This window comes from Amblyomma maculatum, chromosome 8 (assembly GCF_055883805.1).
Source record: "Amblyomma maculatum isolate TAMU_Amacu chromosome 8, ASM5588380v1, whole genome shotgun sequence".
NCBI classification, from domain to species: Eukaryota; Metazoa; Arthropoda; class Arachnida; order Ixodida; family Ixodidae; genus Amblyomma; species Amblyomma maculatum.
This window is the reverse complement of record NC_139351.1, coordinates 50,640,810-50,665,568: the sequence shown is the minus strand read 5'-3', so window position 1 is coordinate 50,665,568 and position 24,759 is coordinate 50,640,810. Positions and strand designations below refer to the sequence as shown.

At 45.4% G+C, this 24,759-nt stretch overlaps 1 long non-coding RNA gene across 1 annotated transcript; it reads left to right on the top strand.

The window, feature by feature from the left end:
- Positions 1-726: 726 nt before the first annotated feature.
- LOC146181141 (uncharacterized) lies at positions 727-21,074 on the top strand. Its single transcript, XR_014700416.1, has 3 exons — positions 727-891; positions 9,715-9,812; positions 20,926-21,074. It is a non-coding gene; the product is annotated as an uncharacterized LOC146181141 (long non-coding RNA).
- The last annotated feature ends 3,685 nt before the right edge of the window (positions 21,075-24,759 follow it).

The window sequence follows — 24,759 nt, the reverse complement described above, 5'->3', positions numbered from 1 at the left end:
CTACACAATATTCTAAACAAATCACTTGATCTGTAAAAGGCCGAATAGTCTTCCAATATTAACAAACAAACAATTGCCACTGTAGCTGTTTATGAACAGGAGTTTTCGCCAGGAACTTGGCAACGAATTTGGGCCAAAGCTCCGATTCGCGGAACCACAGACTACGGTCAACCTGACGTCCATGACAAGAGCGCAGTTAGTTTGTCCAGCATAGCGAGAAAAGAAGCGAAATTCACGGTGGTCTTTCGCTAGCACTGCTACATTTCTGAATGTACAAACTACAGGCGCGCATACACGACAAACATTCAGCGTTAGTGCGTAGATGCCCGACAACGTGCTTGCCACTGTTCGGCGAGCAGCAAAGCCGTTGAGTCAGCGACTTCCGAAACCGAAACAAGTCGAAACCAGACGAAGCAGCCGAAGCGGATCGAAGTGCTAGCCATAGCCATTATGAGTTGGTGGCGTCGCGCTTTTTTCTCTTATGTGCTGCTGGGGCCTTGCTGCTGGCGGCTTCATTCTTTCGAGATATACGAGGCACACAGCGCAAAAAAAATAGCTCGTGAGATGTGCAGAGCGTAAGTTAGGTGGGCGGATGAGATAAGAAGGTCGCAGGGGTCAAGTGGATGCAGCTAGCACAGAACCGGGCTAAGTGGAGAAATATGGGAGAGGCCTTCGCCCTGCAGTGGGTATAATCAGGCTGATGATGATGATGTTTATGATGATGATGATGTGCAGAAGCGTGGTCAGGTTGTGTGTATACCTGTGCAAAAAGTGTGCTGGCGTGCCTGACGGGTAGTGCGTTTCCTTTGTGCGCTTTCACTGCAAACACTACGCTGACGGCGGGACTATTGGAGGGCGGCCACCACCCGGCATACATTTGACATCTCCGAGGTAAGTTAATTTCCATCTTTTCTTCACATTCTCCTAAAACCTTTGCACAGAACTGATGATGTATGCCAAAACAGCGCTAGTTCGTAAACATCAAGAGGCGCACGTCATTATAACATACGGTTGTTTGCTTTGGACGAGGGAACGGTGAATGCGTTTGCAATGCCTTAGAAAAGGTACAGCTAGGGCCAGGGGCTGCACGGTCAGATTAGAATATGCCGTACAAATCATCACTCGTAAGACCATTGCGGGGTGCACGATGCTGGCGCCTACTGCAATTCAGCCTTCGGCAAGAATTTAGAATGGGCCAGTTCCAAGTGCCTCGACCCAGGCCTTAAAGGGACACTAAAGACAGCCATAGATGGTATGAAAATCTAATAAACTACATTTGGTGACACTGTCGCCGCATATCCGGCAGCAAAAAATCGAATAATTGCTGAGATATTGCGATAAGAAGTTGAGGTTTTTTCTCTTTCCCGCCGGTCGAATTCAAACTGGGGCCTCCAACTACGTAGTTGGAGTTGAGTGACGCACACTATGACGTAAGCGGAGACTTCGTGATAGCTAGCGAGCCGGCGCGGCCCGCGGCGTCGCATCCCTAAAGGGCCAACTTGGCAACAGCATACTCGCAATGACGGCCTCAGCCGAAATAAATAAAACGATGAAGAGAGTAATTTACCGAGCGATGGGCCCATAAACGAAGAAAAAAAAAACATAGAGCGCTTCTAATGCACAATACTTTACATGTTTCTCAAGCTTTTGCGCTCCTTCTTGCACTGTGTATAAACAAACCGAGCCCTCGGTCATCGCAACGCTTCCTGACATGTTTACATACAAATAAGATTTAGTTACCAGCAAAATAGTGTCCTCGCTGCTGCGCCTGTCAGTTTTGAAGCTTCGTCGCACTTTTTTCCTTCAAGGTTTGTGCTACAGCTCCGTGTTCAGCGAAAATTACGTCCACGGTATCAGAACATGACCGAAGTGCCGGCGCCACTACATTTGCCAGCGCTGTGAAATTCCACATGTTAAAATGGATCCAGTGCACAATATAATGCGCATAGGCATCCAGAACATTAGTTGCAAGACGCGAGAGCAGGCAGCATGCGCCGATGATCAAGAAGTTGTAATATTTAGACCGGCAGCAGAAACACTTTACTGTAAATAGGGTCATGACATAAAAACTAAAAATATTTCCGGGATTCTTGTGGCGCGCCGTAGTCGAGCGGTTAGCGCCGACCGTTACGGAGCAAGCAGTAGCGAGTTCGAGTCTAGCCGCCTCTGGCAGTTTTTTTTTTTTTTTTTTACAAATCGATTTTTTTTTATCTTTTGTAATGTATTTCTGGTGCTTCGTTATTTTTAGTCTTTACTTTTTACCCGAGGTGCTTTTTTTGCCGGGCGACGAGCGCAATATATCGGCGCTCTCCTTGGTATGAGCGGCAAATATGCCCCTTTTGTTTACGACGCCTGCAAATTGCACGTTGAAGGTCTTGTTGCCGCAGTATATGTTGGCCAGATGTGCCATGATTTAGTGAACAATTGAATGATAATGCGTTTTCCTTCGGTACTTAGCATATGTATGCTTTTCGTGGCGTACGTAGCTGCAGTCAAGCGGTCAGGTCGCAGTCGAAGCGGCAACGGCGGCGATATGTTGGCGCAGAAGTGTGAACGAAGGAGTGTGTCGGCGGTAGCGGATTTCGCTCGCTCGTGCTTCCGAATGCTCAAATGGGAACCATCAAGGCGCATCTGCTGCTCCAAGCTCGTAATTCAGGCGCTGCAGGTTCAAACAAACTATCCGAGTGCGCACGAAATGCCTCAGCCGAAACATAACCAAAACTGAAGTGGGCGCCTGTGGCGCCTCCAAGTATATTTTTGTATTTTTGCCTTGCAACGTTTACATTGTCTTTTCGCCGTCGTTTACGTATGATAAAAGCGTGTTATCATCTTTGAGAAAAAACGTACTACCGCATTCAAACATGCAACGTAATTCGCATTTGTCAGCGTCCGGGATCCCTAGCGCGTCACGTGATTTGTAGTTGCGAGCCTCGGCCGTTTGGCTGTGGTGGCGATACCTGTATTTCTGTTATTCTTCTTTACTACCTTATAACAGCTCTGTTTTCAGTAAGAGTGGTCTTTTTGTAATCAGGAACTGGCATTCTATCGATGCAAACCCACTTCCTTTCTCTCTTTAGTGTCCCTTTAAGTTGCGCTGCAGTTGAAGCTCCGGCGCTTGTGCAGTTGCAACTACATGGATTGACTAAGAGGTAAAACCTGCCTGCGTTACAACAGGGCTAGATCATTATTCTTATGTTTCATAAATATTGCGGATTATGAGATATAGAGCCGGCGAACCCGCGACGGCAGTATGATTCAGCAGCAACCGTAAAACTCCATTGCCGAGCCTTGGGTAGTAGAAGGGAAAAAAAAGTTTTTAGCTATTTTGAATTTTTTCACCTGTGTTGGCTTGACATTTTCTTTTTCATACTTTGTCGTCACTGAAGTTATCCCCAAAACTACTAAGCGCATATAAATGACAGACACCAAACGCAGACCTTCAGTCCAGAAATGTCGTAAGGTCTAGGGTGATTATGCATTCAACAGTGCCAATAGTATTGATTTTCTTGTCTAATTATTTACAAATGAAGCGAAAAAAATTCTGATTTAGGGCTGAGATGCCCCATTGGCATCTTCTCTGATATGAAATGTGAATCAAAATGTGTGCAGTTTTTCGGTACTCAGTATGGCACTGATTCATCACAGATGTGGAAATATGAGACTCTTGCAGGTTTCAAAATGAAGAGTGCATGCAGAATTCCAAGCAAAAGAAACCTTCGCTTCTTAAAGTATCATTCAGTTGTGGTGCTTTTGTTTAAATTTATGCATGTTTTGTAGAGGAAACTGTACATGTTGACATGGAATTAGTGCTGTGCCTGGATCTAGATTATGAATGGCTACTACATTTACGAATTGCTTGGTTGCCACATGCACTTCCAGACATTGTTTGAACAGGCAGATCACATTCTGCATTTGGCTTCTTTTTACTTTTTTCATGGAAGTGTTTCCACTTTAGAGTGTGTAGCCTTTCACAATTCATAATTGATCGAGTGAGCCTGTTTTGGCATAATAAAAGGTTTGGAAGTTCGAGAACATTGGCCCTTCTTGATTCACAAGGGGCAGACTGCTTACTGCACTGGTACCACTATCTTCCTAGATTCCTAAATATCACTAATATTTCTATACAGAATACATATTTTCAGAAATAGATATTTCTGGTCCGACTCTGCACATTCTTCAGTTGACATAATGGGAGCTAGGAACGAACTTTTGACTTTCTTTGTGCACTGCTTCTATTTCGTTTAAAGAGCCGCCACATTTTGTGTAACCCGAGTTGGGGTGCAAACACTCCATGATCGTAGGGTGGTGAAGGAGCAAACTTGGTGGCACTGTGAAGGCCATGAACAATATGCTGAAGATAGGCTGCCTTTAGACTGAATGGCTTGCATTTCTCGGTGTGTTTTGTAAGTACGAGGGTTCCATAAGCTGCCACATATATTGTTTTGATTTGATGTTGAGGTGACTGGCATAATTAACAAGTCAATGTGATGATCGAAGTCTTCAGAACATCCAGAACATGCTGTGACTGTACTCCTGGCTTAAGTCGCAGACATTGTTTGCTGATTATACCTTTGAGAGGAAATCTAGTAGATGAAGCTACGGGCAGAGTGCTTGCTTGGTATTCCAACCTAACCACCCAAACGTCCCTGTTTACTTGAAACAGATTGTTCAAACTTCCAGCCTTCCGCTTGTTCACTCGTACAATGCAGTGAAGCGCATTTACGCTTTGGCACATGGCAGGCTCAGGGGCTCGTTTATTGCCATTGTACTAGGTTAGACCTCCAGTTGACTCGAAATGCCTTTTGCCATTGCCGTGAAATAGTGTTTAAAAGAAGGTTCGATGACAGAAATTCTGCTTGCTTTCTTAGTAGGTAAAGAAGAGTTAGCATAACATTTCTTACGAGTCACATTACTTAGCACCTCTAGATGCGTGTTGTGCCTGCTATGGGCACTGAATTCGTGATGTGAGATCAGAGGTTCCTACAGAATCGCAGACTTTTATATTGCTACTTATGAGCAGATCGAGGTGATAGATGACAAGACTTTATTATTGGTCAATTCCATTCACAGGGTTTGGTCACTTACAGAACATTGTTTTCTGCTCTTTGTGGAGTAACTGTATTCCAAATGCAGATCCGGAACGCAGGTCCCATCTTCCCAATGCAGATGGGGAGCGATTGCTGAGCCAAGATCGGTCCATGGAGCAGTGGATTGCTCTGCCGAAATCAACAAACCGGCTAGAAGTTTGCTTGAGTATTTGTTCAGCTGCACCTTCCATTTCCAGCAACATGCTCTGCTGTGCTGACTGTGCCCTCTGTGCTCCATAATAGATGATCAGTACTTGCCGCTGCTATGAATGGAAATTGCTATCATGGACTAGTGCTTACTCTTGAGCACAGCAAGTCTAAGAGTAGCAGTATTATGCAATAATCTTTTTTAAAGACCTCAGCTCAGAGTGTGACTAGAAGACTGGCGGAAACCATCTTTATGTGCTATTCATGAACTTAGTCATTCCTGAACTCTGAAACAGTGAAAATGGTGAACTGCGACTTCCTTTTATTTGAGAATAGTGCCAAGAAAATTTTACCCTGCTTGCCCGCACTCAGCTATACGAAAGAATGGCATAAACTGTTGATGTCAATACCATCCTAAGACGCAGCGGGAGAAATGCAGACCTATTACGGGTTTAAAAAGAGCTGGCACTTGTAGACGAAGCACGGGCTAGCACACGGAATAAGAGGCAATTCTTCTGTCAGTCCATGGGCCCCACCTACTTGCGCTGGCATTAGTTCCAAACGCAGAATCGGGACACAATCTGTACTGGATGCAGGTGCTCTTTTGCGGAGCAGGCAGACCACTTCACTTCTGGGATTGTAATTCACTGTGTGTGCAGAGGAAAAGCAGGTGAATGTGTCTCTGCTGGCATATGTCGCATTGCCTGCTGTCATCGACACTGATCTGCACCATTATGGAAATGCCGAGATGTTAGCATGGGCAAACATCTCTTCGCATCACCATGAAGATTGCTAAGGCTCAGTTTCATGTACGAGCAAGCTAGTACGATGCGGGCATATGTCAGACAGCTCTTTAGCTATGAGCCTACAGCAATTGCTGCCATACCTTTAATGAGAACTTTTGACTAAAAAGGCAACATTTTTCAAAGAGCAAAGTAAATGATTAGAATGATTTTTTTTCATTTAACAAAGCTGGTGGTCACAGTGAAGAACTAATGCCACGACTTTTAATATGCCTCTACTGCTCCATTTGTAAAGCAAGCATATTGAAATTCTCGAATAAGCATGGTTACAGTCGTGAGCAGCTCTGTTAGTTGGATGTCCATAAGGGTGGTACATTGTTTCTTTGTTCAAAAGAATTCTAAACAATAGGTGGCTTGGGACTTAAAGGGGAAATAACAGAGAAGCTGGCTGTAGAGGCAGAAATACTGCAAATGGTGCGGGGTGGACTGGTGCCAAGCTGTCGTGATCTGCACCTGGACTTTGCAAGGAGCCTCGTGCTACTCATTAGCCGCAGCTTGGCCATACCCAGCTTATATAAGCTTGGCTTGTACAAAACATGCTTGCAAATATAACCCTCTTCAAGGCTGCCTACATGCTACTGTGGTGGCTTCAGTGTTTAGGGCATTTGACTGGTGAGCTGGGTGACGCGGGCTCGGTCCGAGCCGGGGGGGGTTACATTTCGGATGTAGCAAAATGCTAAGTCCCCATGTGCTTTATAGTGTCAGTGCACGTTAAAGAAGTGTAGATAGTCAAAATTATCCAGAGCTACCTACTACTGCTGACCTCATTGCCTAAGTTGATTTGATGATAGGGTTTCACATGCCAAACAAAGGCTGCCTACTTTTAGCGTTAGTAGATGACCTTCGTAATGCCACAAGGTCTGCCCCTCACCACTCTCCGAAATTTTGTTTGCAACTCAACTCAGGCTACTTACAGTTTGATGGCCCCTTTTCCTGAAACACTAGCAGTTGACGAACTCACTCCCATGCAGTGAACTCTGAGAAAAGTGCTGATTTGGTCATAAACATTTTTTTTCATGAGAATTTGATCAGTCATATGACCCTTGAAAAGTCATCTGCTGAAATGTTCATGTGACAAACTGGATAGCTTTATAGATGGCTTGGATATGATATTAGAAGTACTATGATGGTGAACTATGCTTAGTGTCTGCAGTGACTTCATCATGAATGGGGTGAACGCAGATTAGACATATTTTTGCTCCACTTTTGTTTCACCAGTGGGTGCCTGGTGAGTTGTCAGTTTAAGCTATTGATAGTTTCACTTTCTTCATGCAGTTTACATAGCTGTGAAATCCTCCTAATAGCAGAAGTAGTATATTTATGGTTCACTAACTACTGTTTCTTTTTAAATATAAAATAAGTAAATACGCCATCAGCAACACTAGAGTGCAGCGTGCTATTCATCTGGCCGCCATAGATATTTTAATCATGCCATACCCCTGTGTTACTTTCAGTTTTCAATTCTTCAAGTCTTGATCACGGTAGAACATCACTATACTTGGGGATAACTGTGGCTATGCAGCTAAAGTTAGGCAGGAAGGAGGAGGCAACATACTTCTTTCCCCTTGCCCTGTAGAGTGGGTTACCTCAGCCCTAGTGACCTTGCATTAACTCTGCAACTTCCTCCCTTCACTTCAACACTGTACACTCCTTGCCCAAATAGTGAGCAAACCACTCTTCACAGCAAGGGGACAGAAACTTTTCTCGTTTCCTTTCGTACCTAGACTAGGCTGCATAGCCCCAAAACATTCTCCCCATGTACAGCAAGATTCAATGCCACATTTCTTCTCAGTGTCAGAGCACCCTCTACTTGCTCTGTACCACCCTTGCAGCAGCCCCGTGTTTTGTTTACCACAGAAAATCATGTCTGTGCAAGCTTGCTGGCATGGAGAGCTGCATGTCAGAGCCAACTTTCATGCTTTATGATGATGCTCTCATTGATTGGCTTTAAGGTTCATGAAACGTGGTCATGTGTGTTGATTAGTGCCACATGAAGTAAAATTTCACTGACTAAAATACAATCATAAGGATGGCACTTTAGGTGAGTTGGTAAGCGGCGGCCTTGTGGTAGAGCATTTGCCTTGCATTCGGGAGGTACGGGTTCTATCCCCAGTGCCGCCGGGTACCAACCGGTTTCCAATGGGTACACGATTTCCCCCGGCCTGGTACTCGGCTCTTCTGGGGTGAAATTCTTGGGAAAAGGGGCCATGAACCAAAATGTTGGTTCATTCTTTTTCTTCAGGTGGTTTAGCGGGGTTGCTGGTATTCGAGCAGTGCAAAGACACGGAGTCAAGAGTCGGCTTCTTCACAGTGTGCTGCAGGGATTGTGCATTTGTTTTCCTCATTGTAGTGAAAACATGCAAGGCCAGTGCATGAGTTACTTGCAGACACGCACGCCACACATATGCTGTTTTGCAGTGGCAGAAAAGAAATAACTGGCAAGACTGAGAGCATCTTGAAAGTAGCAGCATGAAAAAACACAGAATTCAAAAGAAGCAAGCAGATGCTAACTCGCAACTAAAGTTTATTGTGCAAACAAGAAATATATAATACCAAGCAACACCGGAAACAGCTCAATTACCAATAAGCAGACAGCAAAACATGAATCACTAAAACTTGTGAACGGTTCCATTTGAGTAGATATAGGTAGAGGTCAAATTGGCTGTGCATTGTAAAGAATGCACTGGTTGCTTTCAGTTTCTTTCTGCTGCACACATTCTGGCTGTCAGCCATTGAAAATCAGCTGGGAAATCATTGAAACTAGACACATTTTACAACTAGGTAATCCATGTGTTAGTGAGCCATCCATCGTGTTACCATGCAGTGAGTTGTGTTATCTAGACAGGGAACTGTTCTTAAATTTTAGTGATTCATGTCTTACTTTTGATTATCAGTGATTGAGTGGTTTGCGTTGTTGCTCGACTTCTGTATATATTTCATGTGTGCTTCAATAAACATTAGTTGTAAGCTAGTGCCCGTATTGTCTCCTTTCATACCCTTGTTTTTTCTTGCTGCTTCTTTCAAGATAAAATCCAATCTTTGCTACTTCCGTCATAAAATGAATTTTAATGAAGTTCCACATCTCTTAGAAAAGCAGTATTGTAGTTGCACGCATGTATTAGGCCCTGCAGTACCAATTAAGGTGCTCGCTCGATGTAAAACATAAAGAAAGGCAGGGCTTGTCTGACCTCGAACCTAGTGGGATTATGGTGGATTATGGTGGATTATGGATAGGCTGTTAAATGCACTTGCAGTTAAAGTCAAGTAAATGCTTTTTTATTTGTAACTAGGGGCACTGTGATGCCTGACTTGCTCTTTTGCCAGGCTGGCGACGAGATGGAGTGAAAGGAGTTATTTTATTTCACGGTTGGTATGTTCCAGGTGATGTCAACATTGTTTCTTCTCTGGCAGTGTAGGCAATCGTGTTTCGACTAATTGAATTCCAAAGCGAAATTTTGAATTAAGAAAATAATAAAATAAGATTATTTAGCAGGTAGAGGTAAATTTCATGTAGTTGCCTGCTCCAGCATGTTGTGCACCATTTCAAGAAAAAAAAACAGTATTATGGTGTTCCTACTCTGTGCCTTTATTTCCTGCTCACAAAGCCTCTGCATGTACGTGTTGCACTATATTACGTTTTCACTAATTTGTTGGGTCGTGTACTTTTTACCTTACAGAAAGCTCCATGTGGCTTCATAAGTAATGGCTCCTTCAAGCTCTATACCCTTTGCCGGAATTGCGCTGTGCTGTGGTGGGCAAGAAGCAGGACATTGATGTAAGCACTGAAGACATCTTTCAACGTGTGTAGTTTTTTATTTGCCTAACGCACTACTGCATTTGTGACCCCTCATGTTTATTTTGACATTTAGGTTTCTTCAGTGTTTTCTTTGCTTGCTGCCGTTGCTTACTGGCTATGGCATTTGGCTGTTGAGTTTTAGAATGCTGAGTGGAATGGTGCCTGTGGCCTGCTGATAGAAGAAAAATGCAAATTTGCCCACATTTGGTGCCAGTGCATAGCTTGAAGAACTTTTGTGGAAGAGGGCTCTGTAAATTAACCCAGAGCCCTCCTTCATGATGTCTCGCATAGCTCATGTTCAGCTTTAGGGTAATAAAAGGACATTGAGGACAAGCTGAAGCTGGCTTTTTTATGAATTACTGCATTCTATCCACTAAAGTGCTACTTACTGAAAATGTGAGCTTACTTTAAGATAGGAAGAGCCAAAAGTTTTGAAACAGATGTCACTACCAGCTGATTTCATAAGTTCTACATGATGCATCCATACTTTATTGGGCACAGGCCCCAGAGGCTGGGCTGGAAAGCCGTTCCCTTCAATATGATGATCATGGAGAGTGGTTTACACAGGCCTTTGATATCATTGAGTACCCTTGGCTTTCAGGAACTATTTCAAGGAGTTTTAGGACTCCTGAAACTATTTACTTCTTAAAATTCTCAAAGAATAATGCATGGTGTTTCTCTAAAAGTGAGCCTACATTAAAACTAAAAGTGCACTACAGAGGAAACAATCGAAGAGAGCATGAGCCTATGTAATATAAACCCAAAGTGACAGCTTGGCATCTATCCAGACCAGGGTTACAGGTGGTCCACTTTTTCGCAGTTGCCACCTCTCTTGTCCCTATTTAGTTTTTCTTTTTTTCAGCATGTCTCTCTTTGTTTTTCTAAATTTCACACAAAATGTATGCAAAACTGCTGTGAATAACTTTTTCTCAAATTGGAACTCTTTGAAGACCTTTCTGGAGGGTAATTTTTCTGGTCTTCCTGTCTTCAACTAGACCTGCTAATGGCGGCTTTCCTATAAATCAGCTCTGACAAATTTCCTCTTTAAAAGGCCCTCCTGCACTTTTTTGGTAGCTAAAGTGAGTGTGAATACGTTTTGCATGTACCGTGAAAAGAGAATATATAGGGGGGAGTGTTATCGATAATTCTTTGCTATATGTAATCATAGACCATAATGAAGTATAGGGCGTTTCTGGCAGAATATATCTGCACTGCTTCTCTGCTCAGTGCAAACCCCTTCACTGTGGCGGCCAAACCTGTTTTGGGGGCAGAAATAGGCGGCTGACAGGAGACATTTCTTGTGACAGTGACCTCATCCATTACCTGCTCCACTCAGTAACAAAATTCATAACCACGCTCCCCCCCCCCATTTCCGCCCCTTCTGGTTTTCAATAGTAAAGGCATGCTCCTCGTCAGATTCGTGCATAAAATGAAGTTTGACACAGAAATATTCATCATTGCACCCAAATTCCGCCCCAAAGGGAATTAGGAGGACATTTTTGCATATCTTCAGTGCACAATCACGTGATACATCAGTGACATAGCCTATATGTTACATACACATATCTTGTGGAGTTTGTATTCTTTTTTTCCTTGAGAGAGAAGCGCTGCTCAGTAGAAAGCATGATGCAAGGGAATTTAGAGTGAGCGCCGATTCTGTGCGTTTGCAATCTTTTGCTTAACTTTCATTCTTTTTCTTGCGGTGGTTTAGCGTGTGTGCTGTTATTTGAGCAATGCAAGGACACGGAGTCAAGAGACTGCTTCTTCACAGTGCGCTGCAGGGATTGTGCATTTGTTTTCCTCATTGTAATGAAAACATGCAAGGCTAGTGCATGAGTTACTTATACACACGCACGCCACACATATGCTGTTTTGCAGTGGCAGAAAAGAAATAACTGTCAAGACTGAGAGCATCTTCTAAGGGCACATAAACGTTGGTGTTTGAAATGAAGCTGTAAATTCATAAAACATGTGACTTAGCTTATCAACATTAATTTTCCGGCACTATTGTTTCACACAATGGGTTTAACTTAAGGTACAAAGGTGGTCGATCGAGCCCTGTGCTCGAACGCGCTGCGCACATAAGCAATCAAATTGTGAGCACTCCCTATACTGCTGCTCAGGCCAAAGCAACCCAAACCTCGTTGAAACAAAAGTGACGTGGCTATGTCACTCCTGCATGTCCTGCACGGTTTTTGTTTTTTCATTTTACTGGGAGGGAGTGAGAAAAGGTCTGCCTGGTCTGCGCGGGAAGGATGCAAGGGTGCTGGGATGTTGGCCATCCTTTAAAACGAGTGGTGGGTGGGAAGGGGGAGTGAAAGTAATGGGAGGGAAGTCTAGCTGTCCTGCGAGTTAAGCGCACAGCAGCATGCATGCTCTTTTTTGTATTTACCAGTGCGGAAAGGATGAAAGAATCGAAGGGGGGGGGGGGAGGGGCAGGCTGGCCAACGCATGCGGCACGGTTTCAATTGAGTGATGGCTTGGAGCTGCCTCGGCAAAGTACAGAGCAGTATGCAAGCTTGCTTTTTTTCACTTAGCAGTGCGTAAAGGATAAAGAATCGGGGGGGGGGGGGGCAGGCTGTCCAACGGGCACGGTTTCAAGTGAGTGATGGCTTGAAGCTGCCTCGGCAAAGCACAGAGTAGTATGCAAGCTTGCTTTTTTTACTGAGCAATGCGGAAAGGTTGAAAGAATCGGGCGGGGGGGGAGTAGGCTGGGCATTGCAGGCAGCACGGTTTCAAGCGAGTGATGGCGTGGAGCTGCCTCGGCAAAGCACAGAGCAGTATGCAAGCTTGCGTTTTTTTAGTGAGCAGTGCGGAAAGGATGAAAGAATCGGGGGGGGGGGGAGCAGGCTGGCCAATGCAGGCAGCACGGTTTCAAGTGAGTGATGGCTTGGAGCTGCCTTGGCAAAGCACAGAGCAGTATGCACGCTTGCTTTTTTTGTAGCACTGAAGGTTTGAATGCTTCTGTGTCCGCACATGAACCGGTTTTGTACCTTGAGTTAAGCCCCTCATGTAATACAAGCCTGAGTCGCTTTGGGGCGTTAAACCCCATAAAGCAAACCTTATGTGAAACATCTCGTATAATTCCATTGCTTAATCCAAATGTTAGTTTACGTGCCCTTTAGAAGATGCTCTGTCTTGACAGAATTACTTTTTTTGCGCCCCTACAAAACTGCATGCGTATGGGCGCGTATGGGCGTGAGTGCGCGCAAATAACTCACACTCTAGTACTCAATATATATGCATCCCCGCACACGGCAAGTACTCTTGCACATTTTTTTTAGACTGCAGAAAGCAAACGCACCATCCCTGCGGCATGCTGCGAAAAAGCGGACTCACGACTCCAGAATCCCCGCATCGCATTGCATACCAGCCGTCCCACCAAACTATCGGAAGAAACAGACGAAAACAAAAAATTGCAAACGCACAGAATCGGTGCGCACTACACTCCCGCGAGCGCGTATTTTGACTGAGCAGCATGCCTCTGTAAAAGAAAAAATGTAGGAGATATGTGTATGTGACATATAGGCTACGTCACCAATGTGTCACGTGACTGTGTATCCAGGACGTGCAAAAATGTTCTCCCACAAGGATTTTGCTATATAAGATAGGTGACGCATTGAGTTTTGCAAAGGGTCCAAGTAGGTCATTGTGCTCCTACTTTTACCCTGTCCAATTTAAGGGGTGAGAGGCACTTAAGAGCGCAATTACTTACTATAATCTATATGATCTCGAATGGGCCATGTGCAGCAGACAACTTGTGAAATTGAGTATAGTGATAGGAAATCTTCAGTTCATAAGAATACATTCACATCACCTCCACGCAGCCCTGAATGCCTGCTTTTCATTTATTTGCAGTCATGTGAATTTGAGGGCTCATAGACTGGCACTCAACTTGTAAACACTTGACATCTTATCATTTGCTCTCTTTGTGGGCTTTGTTCTGCGGGTTTACAAGATTTTTACTAAAGTGGATACAGTGAGTATGCACAGATCGGTTCTCTGAAGCATTGGCTGAGTGACAGCCCTGGTCAACCCTGGTTAACTTAGAACTTCTGGCACATTATTTTTTCTGGGTATGGCTTTGGCATCCCTCCTGACATCCCAGCTTCTGACACCAAGTTTCCATAATCATTGTCTATCACTAACTTCAGTGCTGTAATTGATCATCACATACTTCTGTGGTGCTGTACATTTTAAGTTGTCACTGTATATGAGCAATGTTTCGGAACCTACATAGTGCTGAGCTACGTTACACATTTGAGGACTAATAGCAAGTTTGCTCTGCTTGCTGGCTTCCACAGACAAGGACACACTTGTGGGGAAGGCATGTTGCGTACATACCTGCAGCAAACCCTTCCGATTTTCTACAAGACTTCAGATTTTTGACCAAACTTTCTGATTGCACGATCACTTCCCTAAATCTTCTAAAAAGGGGCTTCTGCCTGCAAAGAATGACGTTTGCGAAACCGGCACCAAGGAATCAGCAGCTGCATTATAATTTCGAGCATCTCCATCAGTGGCCACACTAGCATCATTGGCTAAGCAGGAAATCAATCAAAGCAGACTTTAGCCGAGCAAGAATAGGTGTCGCTGGCTCCGAAAACAGTTGGTGTACTGCGTTTATTGTAGGCAGCGGTGCACAGCTAACGCAGCCACAGTAGATATAGATGTTTTGCTGGCCTCGCTTTCGATCTCAGCTAAGGGCAGCCACACAGTGTACTTGAGTTTAAAGGCTTTGCCCAAATGTCATGTTATCTGATCTTTCTTATTGAGCTCAGCCGCATGCCTTGTGTTACCAAGCTGCTCTATGCTCAACAATGGCATGATTGCTCTCTTTCGGAACCAAAGCAGCCAACAACGGTCACGGACGAAGTTACGTGTAAAAGGGCTAGTTACGGTTTTGCATTAAAAACTTAAACAGCGCTATGAGGGTGCTGAGAGACAACTGGTTGTGGGCATGCAGATCAGTTTTGCATTGGCTATAGAGACGTAGTGAGAACGCTCGGTGGCGGCCTGCAGATATCTCGATGGACGCACACCTTTAAACATGCATTGCATGCTTGCTGCTGCATGTGTTTATGCTTAGGATGTTTAGATTAGGACGCATCAGACACTGCCTGAAAGCAGCAGCCCCCCTCCCCTTTTTGTACACAAACGTAGCCTTCGCCCATTTTTGCAGTCATCACATTTTTGGTCTTAGCAAGTACGTATAAAGGAAGCTGGGGCCACTAGTAGTGCAATTGAGCCTTGTTAACAATGTCAACATCTATGCTACAGGCATCAATGGCTTGCTTGTCACATCAGGGTACTATGTACACCTTTGGACACATGGTGCTGTCAAATCGTTTGGTTCACTTGTTCTGTGGAGAGATATTCACGGTAGTCAGAAGGCATGGCTTTTCAAGTGCAGTGACCATTGTGGCACCCAGCTTTGTTTGGAAACTGAAATCAGAGAGTTGAATTTGTTGGTTTGAGTGTATATGTAGCGAAGAAGCACGCATATTTTCCCCTGACCCCTGCAAGGTCAAAGATCAAGTGTAGCAGCAACTTCAAACCAAACCTTAATTAAACAAAAAATTTGGTCACTAAATTTCACAGCATTTCTCAATGCACATGTCATGTTCTACATGAGCAGTAGTTTGCAGCGGTGGCGTAGCGGTAGAACATCCGCCTCGCATGCAAGAGGACCGGGGTTCAAATCCCGGTGCCGCGCAATTCTCCACCGGGTTAAAAAAAATCCGCGTGTCGGTGGAATTGCATTAACAGGTTTGGGGTGCGACCTGATGCCGGTGAACACCTCCGGCAACGCACTCCCTCACCAGAACAGGATTTGGCCACCCTGGTGCAGTAAACGGCCACAACCTCTCATGATAAGCTCCATAAAACCCCGGCCCTCAGTCACCAGCGGCTGCGGAACAACTGACCACGGCGGCGGTCAGACCTGTGACCGCCGCCGGTGGTGCTAAGAACTTCTGGCTCCGCTGGACAGGCCGCCATTGGAAACTGACCCTGGCAACGTTTAACGTTAGAACCCTAGCTATTGAAGCTAGCTTAGCAGTGCTGTTAGAGGAACTAGAAGGTATGAAATGGGATGTCATAGGGCTTAGTGAGGTTAGGAGGCCGAATGAGGCATATACTGTACTGAAGGATGGGCATGCACTGTGTTATCGAGGCTTCTCAGAGAGGCGACAACTAGGAGTAGGTTTCCTTGTCAATAAGTGTATAGCGGGTAATATAGATGAATTCTATAGTATTATAGAGAGGGTGGCAGTCATCGTAATTAGGCTTAATAAGCGGTATAAACTGAAGGTTGTACAGGCCTATGCACCTACAGGTAGTTATGGTGACCAGGCAGTTGAAAGCTTCTACGAAGATGTAAAATCGGCAATGCGAAAAATAAACACGCAGTATACGGTACTAATGGGCGACTTCAATTCCAAGGTAGGGAAAAAGCAGGCAGGAGACCAGGCAGTAGGGGACTATGGCATCGGTTCTAGGAATAACAGAGGGAAGTTACTAGTTGAGTTTGCAGAGCGCAATAACTTAAGAGTCACAAATACCTTGTTTAGCAAACGGTAGAACCGGAAATGGACATGGAAAAGTCCTAACGGAGAGAGTAAAAATGAAATTGACTTCATAATGTGTTCAACCCCCGCCATTGTGCAAGATGTAGAGGTAATCGGGAAAGTGCGATGCAGTGACCACAGGATGGTAAGGTCCCGAATTAGCCTAAATCTGAAAAAAGAACGCAACAGATTAGTAAGAAAGAAACCATCAACGAATTAGCGGTGAGGGGGAGGGCAGAAGAATTCAGGATCTCGCTACAGAATAGATATTCAACTCTAAGCGAGGATGGCGACATTACCCTGGAGGCAATGAACAATAATTTCAGAGATATCATTACTGCGTGTGCGGTAGAAGTAGGCGGTGTTATAGTTAGAGAGGATACTGGTGAGCTGTCTAAAGAGACGAAAGATTTGATTAAGAAACGCCAGAGTTTGAAAGCTTCCAATCGAGCAGACCAGATCCAATTGGCCGAGATAGCAAAGCTAATCAGTAAGCGCAAGGTGGCTGATATAATGAAGTATAACATGGAGAAAATTGAACATGCTGTAAAGAACGGGGGAAGCCTTAAAGCGATAAGGAAGAAATTGGGCATAGGCAAAAAAGCCAGATGTATGCGATAAGGGACAAGGCGGGTAACGTATTCACGAATATGGAAAATATAGTCAAAGTAGCCGAGGAGTTCTATACAGGGCTCTACAGCAGCCAAAGTAGTCAGGATCGTAACGAGATTGGCGGCAGGGAAAAACAATCAGATGTTCCGCCAGTGACGAAGGCAGAGGTCAAGAAAGCAGTAGAAACTATTAAAAGGGGGAAATCAGCTGGAGAGGATCAGATAACTACAGATTTGCTAAAGGACAGAGGGGATATTGTGCTAGAGAAACTGGCCACCTAGTATACGCAGTGCCTGGTGTCATCGACTTTACCGGAACCATGGACGAATGCAAACTTTACCCTCATTCATAAGAAACAGGCTGAAACGTGCAGGCTAACCAAGAGAGTTCTACGTAAGTTGAGGACAACCCAGAGGGCTATGGAACTAAATATGGTAGGGGTAACATTAAGAGATAGAAAGCGTGCAGAGTGGGTCAGAGAAATAACTCAAGTTACCGATATTCTAGTGGAAATTAAGAAGAAATGGACATGGGCAGGACATGTTATGCAAAGAGAAGATAACCGATGTTCGCTGAGGGTAACAAACTGGATTCCAAGGGAAGGAAAGCGTGGCAGGGGGCGGCAGAAAGATAGGTGGGCGGATGAGATTAAGAAGTTCGCAGGGGTCAAGTGGATGCAGCTAGCACAGAACCAGGTTAAGTGGAGAAATATGGGAGAGGCCTTCGAACTGCAGTGGGTATAGTCAGGCTGTTGATGATGATGATGACATGAACAGTATCACAGTGGCAGCGACATCTTGCCTGACATTAAGCGTTTTCCACGGTTTTCCACAGCTGCCTTTTCATGCAGCCTGGGAAACATGTTCTGTTAGCCTGTGAATATCGAGCTTGCTTCTGAATGTTCAGAGGACTTGATATTAGGTCATGAGTGTTTTGCGTGTGGAATAGGTAATCCAAATTTTACCCTTGTGGCCGAATTCTAAAACATGTCTCCGCTGACGCTACCTTAGCTCCATAAAGTGAAGAAAACTGTCTTTTCTCTACTTAAGGTTCAGTTCAGATTCTTGAATGCTTTTAAGCATTTCCTCCGACATACCCTTTAGAAATATTTCTCCACTCCAGGCAGCAGAGGTGACATACGGGGACAAGACTAATGGCGAATTCGAGTGGGAGAGCAGGCGCCCTCGAGAGCACTTCGAAAGTGCTCTCAGACAAGCGGGTGCCATCCAGTGGTAGAGCAGGTGTAGAATCACTGGCTTCCAATGGTAGAGGAAGAGGTCTTTTCCTTCGCTGAGAGCACCGCAATGCACTCACGGCTGCTCTCTCGTCTAAAGCGAGTGTAGAGGAAGTCACATGGCATAAATCGTTATATCCGCGCCATCTTTTTTTTTCTCGATTCGCTGATGCTCTAAATGGCGGCTGCTAAGCATTGCTCAGGTTTGAGAGTCACTGCTGGTGTCGAAAGGGCCAAAGGAGGCAGATCGCCGCGCTGTGACAACAAAGGCATGCAAAGCAAGCAGTTCTACATGGAGTGTTTGCTTTTCCTCGGGTTGCAACTGCTGCTACTGCGGGCAGGCGGAGAATGCTGGGGAGGAAAGTGCGGTCACAATGGTCGTGGCGCACTGCTCTCGACATGCAGAGAGCGTTCCCGTGGGAGGACAACTACACCCTCGCTCGGCGTGTTCCTGTATTTCTCTGTACTGCTAGGCGCCTCTGCTCTCGTCCCCCCAACCGAATGCGCCATAAGGCCAAAATTTGGTCCGGAAAGTGCATGCCCCTACGTGTAACACGCTCATTCTAATGTGAAGTACTTGTGAACAGCATCCATAAGCTGCCTCAAGAGTCACAGGCTAGTAGGCTGTTGCGGCCGATTTTCGATGGCGCCCGTGTGCGGTGCGACATCAGTGCACGTTAAAGAACTCCAGGTGGTTGAAATTTCTGAAGTCGCCCACTGCAGCATTTCTCATAGCCTGAGTCCCTTTTTGGACGTTAAAAAAAAGTCACAGCCTAGCAAAACATGTTTCGCAGACTGCATGAACAAGGCAGCTGTGAAAAATGGCTGAAAACAATTCACGTCTACCAACATTCACTGCCAGTGACATATGGCTCATGTAGAACAGGATTTAGGCATTGAGAACTGCTCGAACTGCTGTGAACTCTAGTGACCTAGTTGCCTATTTGCCCTCTGAGGGCTCAGCGGCGAGCGGCGAGCACCTCACATGTGCGTTGAGCACATTTAAGGTGCAAAGAAGCATGTTATAACGCATGCACCCGAGCCAACAAATTTGACTTTTCAGAAGCAAATGCCGCTTCTGTTTCCAAGCAAGCTGGGAGTTATAATTGTAAGCACACTTGAAAAGTCATGCCTTTCACCAACTGCAAATATCTCTCCACAGCTAAAAAGACAGAAGTGACCCCCCCCCCTTCAGCACTGCATCTAGACATACAGGTATATTTGAGGCAATCAGAAAGCCATTGATGTGTGCAGCACAGGTGTTCCATGGCACAAGTGCACCTCCGGTACCTCGCTGTCTTCCTATTTACACTATGACATTCCCCACGATTGCACCACTGTCTACAGTGGTCACTGCACATGATTCATTTGCTGTTAGCCATCAAATGCTTTCTGCAACTTGACACTCTAAGGTGTCTGGTGATGACTTGAAATGTGCCTACATCACAGTAGCGTAATGCGATGATCAACTACAGCATTGAAATCTGCAACTGACGATAATTATACATGCTCAACGTCAGCAACAGGAACTTAGGAGGCTTGTCTTGGTCGTGCTTGAAACGATGTTTGAGTATTTTCGAGTCAAATTGAGGTTCTCAGAGCCAATGCTTCAGAGAGTGGGTCTGTGAATCCTTATTGTATCCACTTTCATGAAAGGCTTGGTATGCAGTAGAACGAAGTCTGCACAGTGCGTGAAAGCTGCGATGCCCCATGTTTGCAAGTGGAAGTCTAGGTGTCCCTGTAGTATTGTCATTGCCAGTTATAGATTCTCGGTTTCTCGGTTTTCTCATGCACTCGAGGAGCAATTCAAGTGGAGCTTCATTTAAAAAAAAGTGAGCCTCGAGGACCGCTTGGATTAAAGCTGTCACTCAAGGTATGTTTGTGAATATCAGTTAACCTGATCCCTATGCACTGTTTCCACTGCCTCGGGTGGTTAGGGTATTTCTCAAGACCTTATTGAAAGGAAGGCAGAGGGGCCGTCATGAATCTTAACCAAGCCTTTAGTAAACTTGGGGGGAGCTGTGCCACTTCTACATGGCATTCTAGATCACCATTGAAAGATTCCATCATCTCACTGTAAGCTCTTGTACCCCCGCGGTTGCTGTCGATAATTCGCTGCTGGGCTCAAGTAATACTCGTGCACTTTTGGAGATTTGTTATCAACTGTTTTTGTACAAGTTGCAATGATGATATACTTTCCGCACTGTTCTGTGAGCAATTTTGTTTTCCTTCTATGATCATATATGTAGGATTGCATAATCTTTCATTTCATGTTTGGTTTAATTCCTTAGCCCTGTGTGCTAAGCCATATCCTAGAAAGCAGACTTCTATTTCTCAAAAGGCCATATATTTCTCCAGTTTTGCACTGCTCTGTTCACTGTAGTTATTGTAGATTTCCACGAAGCAGTGCTCAAATGTTGTTGATTGATAGGATATGGTTCAAAGACCCTAAATATCTGTTCGACTAAGCTATTAGATTTTGTGATAGACTGATGCAGAACAGCCTGTATTCTTGTGTCAGTTCTTCAGATTTCTGTAGTTCAGAATCAAAACTTTTTGAATTGTTATCATTTAATATTAGAGCACCTATTTACCCTTTTCTCAAAATGTTTCGTAAAGACATGAGCTGAATTTTCGGATTTTGGAAAATAGTCCTCCCTTTTTTTGCATTTTGCAGACGTCGCACAGTGAAAACCTGTGTCCAAGCTCGAATCTAACAGGCCATGAGCAGCTGAAGAAGGAAACCTGTATCCAAGCTCGAACCTGGTGGACCGAAAGCAAATATTTTGTGACCACGGTGTATCAGACAATAAAGCCAATCCAGGTGACCACATGTATCTTTTGGAAGCTCGCATTCATTGCACTTGAAACCCTTCTCACGGAGAGCATCATTTCTGCAAAACATTTTGTGTCATAACTGTAGCAGACACTTATTGAGGCCTTGCACAAGGCCTAAAGCTGGCATATTAGTATTATGCGCAACACAAACATGTGGTGTGATGTAGGAGCCTTGCAACCATGCAGAGTATCACATTAGCATGGTAGCATTCCCATGCCAAATGTCTCTCGTCTGAGATCAGACTAATGTCTTGCACCTTCAGAGTGTACTCATTCCTTGCACTGAGTGCCCAAATCCATGCACTCTGAATGTTGATAGCTATGCACAAATTTTGCCGCACACACACACGGGTACAGAAGTCCTCACAGCGTGCACGCTTTTCGAGCCGTGAGCACGTCGCACGTTCTCCCACTGTGCACACGTCGCACGTTCTCGCATCGCACACCCTTGCATTGCACATCCTCGCGTCCCACATCCTTGCATCGCACATGCTCGCATCGTACAACCTCGTATCGCACATCCTCGCGCTGTGCGGGTCATAACTACGCACAGATAACCACGCAGAGCCTCGCACAATATTTCCAGTAGGGTATACTCAGTGACTTTAAAATCGCCATACGCAATTAGGCTAGGGGCAGAATTTCTCAGGCACCAGCGACCATATTGGGTCAAACCAAGCACTTCGACAAAAATATCGAGTTGGTATGGACCCCGCTGACTCGAGGAACCATAGTAATGAAGCGGTACACACTAATGATCCAGGATACGTTAGCCTAGCAGGGGCAGCCGTAGTTACTGGAAGTTTCCGAAGGACAGCCGAGCATCATGTTACGCAATTGGTAATCAATTTAAGCTTGGAAGGATGATATTTCCCTCCAGACACAGCATTAGATTAGGAGCAGGGAACGACCTGTAAGCGACTCCGGACGTGATCCTTTATGACTCCTTACCTGTTGTCAAAATTTTCCACGGTAATTACGACCTGGAATGTTATAAAACAAACACTTATCATATTTTTCGAATTGTAAAGAGGAGCTTGTTACATTCAGTTAAGTTTTCGGTTTGAATTCTTTGTTCCCCAGGGGGCGTTTTTGTTGTTCGTTATATATGTGAGTGCGTCTAAATAAAGGGATGTGTTCATTCGGGACGACCGGAGGCTGCTTCTACCTTCGAAAACACCACATTGGCAAGGAGGATGCTGTGAACCTACCTCCAACCCTGCCGTACCATCCGGGAACGCCGCCATGAACTTCATCGGCCTTGCTCCGCCACCGTTTTCCCTTCCGATGCCCGGCCGTCCGTCATTGCCATGGGAGCAGTGGGAGCAGATGTTCAACTGTACTTGGTGGCATCCGGAGCCACTGAATTCAAGCCAGAGCAACGCAAGGCAATTTTTCACATTTTTGGGTGGCGGAGTATCAGCGTGTTTATCAGACGTTGCATGCAGGGACCAGCGCCGCAGCCCTCGCCGATGACAAGCCTGCCGGTATTGACCAATATGACTCTGCACTCGCCGCTTTACGGCAGCAGTTTTCAACGTCATGCAATGTTATCGTCGAGCGCTACCGTTCTCACCGCCGCAGCCGAAACACAGGCGAGTCGGTTCATGACTATGTTGTTGCTCTATGGAACATAGCGTCACATTGTTCGTTTGCTTCGCAAGATGATGCTCTGCGGGATCAATTCGTTGCTGGCATAGCTTCCAACCACGTGCGTGAGCGGTTACTGCTAGAGGGTTCCAAACTGTCTTTTGATAATTCAGTTTGAGTTGGGGCACGAGTTTGAGCTAGCAGCGGAAGAACTGAAGGAGCTTTCTGCTTCAGTCTACGCAGTTTAATTATGGTAGCGCCGTAAACCATCCTCGAATCTTTCGAAAAAAGAAATGCGCTGCCAGCAGCTACCTTTCAGCAGAGGTTAACGAGGTGCAGAGGCGGCTCACGTGCGCCGCAGCGGAACCGTCCCCTGAGCGGTACCGGGAACGGAGTAGCTGCTCGGGTTCAACACATTGTTTCCGATGCGTCTAGCAGGCCCACTTTGCATCAGCGCTGCAGTGCCCAGCGCATGGGCACACTTGTTCCCTTTGCAGTCTTGTTCACTTTGCAGGCCACCGCCAAAACGTCTGCAACCGCAATCGAACTCATATGCAAGGCAGAGTCCGTGAAGTTGAGGTACATGAAGATGTCGCATGTAGCAGTGCTGAGCAAGTTTTGACTTTGCAACGTTCCACACGTAGCGGAATTAATATTCAAGTGCAAATCACGAATGTCACTGACATTTTTTGTCGAGTCAGGGTCGTCTGTTTCAATTCTGTCGGAGAAAGATTACAGTCAATATTTTCAGACCGTTCCTCTCCTGCTTGCTCCGCATGTCACTCTGTTCGACTACTTTCAACGACCGATTTCCGTGCTAGCTTATTTCTAGGCAGACGTTCAGTTTAAAGGCCGCACAGCTTCACTACGGTTTTATGTCATTCACCGAGGAACTTGTCTGGTTGGTCTTGACGGCATTCAAGCCTTGGATCTTTGCATTCAGGGTTCTGCTCTTAAATGCTTACACACATCCGCTGCCGATTGTCAATGACCCGCTATCACGTTCTATTTCCACACCGTCAAGCGAGCAGCCCCGCAAAAATGATCTGCCGCCAGCCTTAGTACATGAGTTCAGTTCGCTTTTCAGTCCGGAGTTGGGTATTGATAAGGGGTTAATCCATCGCATGAAGACGAGGCAAGGCGGGCAGTCTGTAGCTTCCAAGCTTCGCCTTCTACCATATTCTCTCCGGTCACCAGTATCAAAGAAGCTTCACAGGTTACTGAGCCTTGACATCATCGAGCGCATCTATGCTTCTGAATAGGTGTCCTCTGTTGTTGTTGACAAGAAAGCTGGTAGCGTGAGGATATGTGTAAACCTTCGAGAGCTCATCAAAGCTATTGTTCCAGACCGTTTTCCATTACCCCATACAGAAAAGCTGCTTCACACTTCGGTAGGCGCCGCACATTTCACAAAACTTGCCTTGGCTTCGGCTTACCATCAGATTCTTTTGCACCGTGACAGTAGGTATCTTACAGCATTCATGATGGCCTTTTCCACTTTAAAAGAGTTTCCTTCGGGTTGGCTTCTGCCCCAGCGGCATTTCCGAAGATGATGGCAACAATCCTCGACCGTTCCCTGGATTGTTGTTCTACATCGATGATGTGATCATTTTTGGCAAGACCGCAGAAGAGCACCTTTGAAACTTGAAGACCGTGCTACAAAAAATCAAGAACGCAGTCGTGAAACTGAACAACAAATGCCCTTTTGACGTTCCAGAACTTGAGTTCCTAGGACATAAGGGCACGTGGTATTTCGCCATTTCACAATTCCAACAGACCACCAAGTACTGGTGTCCTCGCTGTCGTCCCAAGGACATGACAGACGCCCACTCCGAATCGCACACGGAGTGCACGACTGCTTTGCTACTTTTCACTGTTGAATATCGCAAGAGGTCCACAAGCACTCTAGCAGATGCACTTTCGCGGCTGGCGGCACCTACCTCATAGGTAGAGATTGCTAAAGAGGAAGAAATTGTGTCGTTCATTGAGCCCGCCTGTGTGACAAATAAGTTCAGGCAGGCTGCCCTCGACGACGGTTGCCTGGAAACCGTGAAGTCGTTTGTGCTGAGTTCCTGGCCGTCAA